The following is a 6000-nucleotide window of genomic DNA, read 5'->3' on the forward strand; positions in this document are numbered from 1 at the left end:
AATCATTCTTTTAAAACAATCGGATGGTACACATACAGTATTACGATGGCTCCCATTAAAAATAATTAGAAAACATCAAGTACTGCCTGGCCTATGGTGGCACAGTGGATAGAACACTGACTTGGAACACTGAGGTCACCAATTCAAAACCCTGGGCTTGCCCGGTTAAGGCACATATGACTAGCAACAAGCAAGCAATGAACAACAAAAGTAAAGCAACTATGAGTTGATACTTTTTGCTTCCCCATCCCTCTGTAACATCAATAAATAAAATATTTAAAAAATAACCACACCAAGTACTGGTGAGGATGTAGAGGAATTGGAACCCTTGTGGACTGTTAGTGGGAATGTATAATAGTACAACCACTATGGAAAACAGTATTGCAGGTCTTCAAGAAATAGAAATAGACTCACCATGTGATCTAACAGTCTATATCCCAAAGGTGAAATTAGGGACTCAAACAGATGCTTAAACACCTATGTTCATAGCAGTCTCATTCACAATAGCCAAAAGGTAGAAGCTGTCCAGGTATCTACTGACACATGGATAGGTAAAATATGGTATGAACATACAATGGAATTAGTCTGAAAAAGGAAAGCAATTCTAATGCAGGCTATAGAATATAGGGATGAACCTTAAAGATATGTTAAGTGAAATAAGCCATTCACAAAAGGACAAATATTGTATGCTTTCACTAATATGAGGTACCTAGAGCAGTAAAGTTCATAAGGACAGAAAATGGAATAGTGGTTGCCAGGGGCTGGAGAGAGGGAGGAATGGGGAGTTACTGTTTCATGGGTACAGAGCTTCTGTTTGAAAAGACAAAGTTCTGGAGACGGATAGTGGTGATAGTTGCACAACATGAATGTAGTTAATGTTACTGAATTGTACACTTAAAAATGGTTAAAATGGTAAATTTTATGTTATTTGTATTTTACCACAATTTAAATATTTTATTATTTTTATTTTTATTGATTTTTAGAGAGAGGGGAGAGAGAGAGAGAGAGAGAGAGAAGGGGGGAGGAGCAGGAAGCATCAACTCCCATATGTGCCTTGACCAGGCAAGCCCAAGGTTTCGAACTGGCAACCTCAGTGTTCCAGGTCGACGCTTTATTCCACTGTGCCACCACAGGTCAGGCTGTATTTTTCTGAAGTTGGAAACGGGGAGGCAGTCAGACAGACTCCCGCATGCGCCCGACCGGGTTCCAACTGGCATGCCCACCAGGGGGCGATGCTCTGCCCATCCGGGGTGTCGCTGTGTTGCAACCAGAGCCATTCTAGCACCTGAGGCAGAGGCCATAGAGCCATCCTCAGCGCCCGGGCCAACTTTGCTCCAATGGAGCCTTGGCTGCAGGAGGGGAAGAGAGAGACAGAGAGGAAGGAGAGGGGGAGGGGTGGAGAAGCAGATGGGCACTTTCTCCTGTGTGCCCTGGCCAGGAATCGAACCCGGGACTCCTGCATGCCAGGCCGACGCTCTACCACTTAGCCAACTGGCCAGGGCTGTATTTTACCACAATTTAAAAAACTTTTAATCCACTTTGGTGTGTTTAGTTAGTACATACTACATGCCAGATACATACAGTACACGATCTCTGCTTAATATGCCTTATCTCTCAGTTTTTGACTGCCATTTTGACCTCCAAGTTTATTTTGCCTACACTTTATAAACACACACATTTTAATCAGAACTGTCCTAACATTGATGAAGTTTCATTTATACTCAATTACTTGTTCAATTTCTTTGTAAGATTGAGCTATTTCTAATTCTTCCCATTTTTAACTTTGCTGAAATTATTTTTATGTGGATCAATTTTTTTTCCTGGGTAAATGAGACAATGATGGTTCAATTCATCATTGAGATTTGATCTGTGCCAATTTTTACTGATTTTTCACATCTGCCACTGAAGTCTTATGGGTGCTCATTATTCCTATCAAGTACTATTTGATCTAGGGGGCTTTTTTGCAGTTTTCAATGTTATATACATAATGTGATTTTCCAGTTTTCTTTGTCCAAGAATTTTACTGGGTGGAATAGTCATTTGCAGTTTTATATTGTACTGATTACTTTTACCAGTAATAATCATATGAGTTAGATAATAGTCATAGAACTATTTTAATATCAGAGCGGCTCTTATATGTGGTAAAACACCCACAACTATTTGTTTGATGCTCAATTTATTAAACTCTTATAGATAGTATAATTTGAAATCAATCTTTTGATATTTAAACATTGCTTACAAATTTAATTAAATATCCTTAAAATGTTAAACTGTGAATTAAAGTTTTAGTATGGCTAATTCTTATATACTTCAGCTATCTATTTTTTTTTTTTAAGCAAGAGATACAGAGACAGAACGAGATAGAGAGAGGGATGGACAACATCAATTATTTGTTGCGGAACCTTAGTTGTTCATTGATTGCTTTCTCATATGTGCCTTGACCAGGTGGCTCCAGCTGAGCCAATGACCCTTTCCTCAAGCCAGCGACCTTGGGCTTCAAGCTAGTGACCTTTGGCCTCAAGCAAGCTACCCTGATATTATGTCGATGATCCCACACTCAAGTCAGCGACCTGGCACTCAAGCTGGCGAGCCTGTGCTCAAGCCAGCGATTTCAGGGTTTCGAACCTGGGTCCTCAGCATCCAAGTAGATGCTCTATCCACTGTACCCCCACCAGTCAGGCCACTTCCAAGTTTTGGGATGATCTCGCTGGCAGAGAACAGGCCAGAGATGGCCTAAGACTAGAGACAAGGTGATCTGTTAGAAGGCTGGAGAAACAATTAAGGTAGCAATGATGTGGGTCTGCATCAGGCAGAGGGAGTGGGAAAGAGAGGGACAGATAAAGCAGAAGTCATAGGACAGCAGAAGGTTAAAGATGCCTTTAAATTTTTATTTATGCAGTTAGTCTGATTTACTCCACCATACATTTATCCAACAAATATATTTAGTGCCTATTAATTGCCAAGAGCTACACTAACACTGAACTGACTCTAGTTTTGAATATGGGTGACAAGGAGAAATAGGAGTTCCTGAACTCAAGAGAAGAAGCAGGCTTTTTCAGTTACTATTTTGGCCGTGCTGAGTTTGTCGTTTACAGCTAATTCAGAATTTCTCCCTGGGATCTTTAAGGATTAACTATTAAAAACAGCCCACCTTTATAATAAAATTTAAAAAACAAACAAAAAACCCCACCTTAGAGAAGACACAAATTATGTGTCTGTTTTTTTTTTTTTTTTTTTTTTCTGTCTTCCTCTGAAGCCGGAAACGGGGACAGACTCCCGCATGCGCCCGACTAGGATCCACCCGCACGCCCACCAGGGGGCGATGCTCCGCCCCTCCGGGGCGTTGCTCTGTCGCTACCAGAGCCACTCCAGCGCCTGGGGCAGAGGCCAAGGAGCCATCCCCAGCGCCCGGGCCATCTCTTGCTCCAATGGAGCCTCGGCTGCGGGAGGAGAAGAGAGAGACGGAGAGGGGGAGGGGTGGAGAAGCAGATGGGCGCCTCTCCTGTGTGCCCTGGCCGGGAATCGAACCCGGGACTCCCTCACACCAGGCCGATGCTCCACCACTGAGCCAACCGGCCAGGGCTATGTGTCTGGTTTTTATCACTGGAGATTCATTCTTTTGGACTAGTCACTGCTGCTGCAAAGGGAAAATTCAAGTAATTATTTTATGGTCTTTTCACTCCTTTGCTCCAAAGCCTTTAGTAAGTAGTTCTCCATGACCTGACGGAAAAAGTTCAAGGTCCTTAGAATGGCGTCCAAGCTGGATACTAGCACAGTTATAATTTTACATGTATCTGTATGACTCTTTCTCTCATAAACTATAAACTATTTTTGTTTATTATTGTATCTCTGGCACCTGGCACAGGGTCTGGCATATAGAGGCTGCTTAATAAATTTGTTAAATGAATAAATGAATGAACGCAGGCAAAGAGCAGAGTTTCTTTGCTTTAGAGTGACTGGACTAGATGTCAACATTCCTGGATTCTACTGTGGTCCCATTCTTGGCCTTCTTGGACTAACAACCCCTTTGTGGACTTGAACCCGAGGCCAACCACAGCAGCAGCCTGGCTTCCCAGAGGCTCCGAGGCTAGGAACGGGCAAAGATCATCGGCATCTGAGGGCTGCTCCCCACACTCCCCTGGGCTTTGTGGCTAGGGTGTTTGTTTCATATGATAGTATTGAAAGGGCTACTACCTGACCTGTGGTGGCGCAGTGGATGGAGCATCGACCTGGAACGCTGAGGTCGCTGGTTCAAAACCCTGGGCTTGCCTGGTCAAGGCACATATTCCCATTGATGCTTCCTGCTCCTCCCTTCTCTCTCTCTCTCTCTCTCTCTCTCTCTCTCTCTCTCTCTCTCCTCTCTAAAATGAATAAATAAATAAAATCTTAAAAAAAGAAAAGAAAGGGCTACTGCAAAATCATGAAGAATGCTTGCCTCTTACAGCTTTTATGCAACACGCTTTTCTTTAAGAACAATGGGGTTTTTTTCTGGAGATTACAGTTGCCAAGGGTCAAATAAATACTATGGGCAATTTGAAGAAGACAGACTGGTTTGTACTTAAGGGAACAAAGTCCCAATCATTCAGATTTCTCTGCCGCATTTACCTCTTCCTGTAAACCCAGCCCAGATGGGTTCAGCAGGTCAGGCTGGACCCAGAAAGAAGCCACTATCACTTAGGTAGCAAATCCCGGCAGAGGGCTGAGTGGGGGCTGAAAGCTGCCCTGGCTCCACTCCGAGCTCGGGCTGTGTCTGTCAGGGATGGAGGCATCTTTTTCTATAGTAATTCACACGAAGGCCTAGAGGGGTGCCTTTTTCTACTTGCACAGACATACCTTTATGGCAGGGGTCCCCAAACTACGGCCCGCGGGCCACATGCGGCCCCCTGAGACCATTTATCCGCCCCCCCCCCCTGCACTTCCGGAAGGGGCACCTCTTTCATTGGTGGTCAGTGAGAGGAGCATAGTTCCCATTAAAATACCGGTCAGTTTGTTGATTTAAATTTACTTGTTCTTTATTTTAAATATTGTATTTGTGGCCTGACCTGTGGTGGCGCAGTGGGATAAAGCGTCGACCTGGAACACTGAGGTCGCCGGTTCGAAACCTTGGGCTTGCCTGGTCAAGGCACATATGGGAGTTGATGCTTCCTGCTCCTCCCCCTTCTCTCTCTCTCTCTCTCACTCCTCTCTCTCTAAAAAAATCAATAAATAAAATGTTTAAAAAAAATATTGTATTTGTCCCCGTTTCGTTTTGTTTTGTTTTTACTTTAAAATAAGATATGTGCAGTGTGCATAGGGATTTGTTCATAGTTGTTGTTTTTTTTTATAGTCTGGCCCTCCAACGGTCTGAGGGACAGTGAACTGGGCCCCTGTGTAAAAAGTTTGGAGACCCCTGCTTTATGGGCTAGTAATGGTGAAGGTGATTGAAGGCCTTCTGGGGAACTGACCAAAAACCTGGTGAATCTAAAAGAAGTCTTTGCATTCAGCCCAAAGCTCTGTGGGACTCTAGCACCCCTCAATGGGTTTACAAAAGCACCTAAGCCTCTAGAAGCTCTCCTCCTTGTTCCAATTTCTAGTCTAGCCATTGCCAACTCCGTGCTCAGCCCTTGGGGAGTTGCCTGCCCTAGACCTCTTGCCTGCCCTCCTTTCCCACCAGTCCCCTGAGTTACCTTCCAAGCGTTCCTCGGTGTGCCCTAGATACTGCCCAGCGGTTATGAATCAGGCCCGAGGCTCTGATGCAAGACAAGTCATACTGCAGTATTTTCATTAAATTAATAGCAATTGGTGTCTCAACCTTTTTCCTCTGAACTGGCAGAAAATTCAGTCTTGGTGATTATTTTGAGGCAGTCCTCCTTGAGGTGACTCAGGGACCAGAACATGGACAGGACGTTAGTCTTTTAAAATTTTTATTTTAATGTTCTTTGTTGCCTTTTTTGGTCTTTTTTCCCCTGTTTTTTTTTTTAGATTATTTATATTCTTCTTTTTCTTCTTCTTCTTCTTCTT

This window comes from Saccopteryx leptura, chromosome 3 (genome assembly GCF_036850995.1).
Source record: "Saccopteryx leptura isolate mSacLep1 chromosome 3, mSacLep1_pri_phased_curated, whole genome shotgun sequence".
Taxonomy (NCBI): domain Eukaryota; kingdom Metazoa; phylum Chordata; class Mammalia; order Chiroptera; family Emballonuridae; genus Saccopteryx; species Saccopteryx leptura.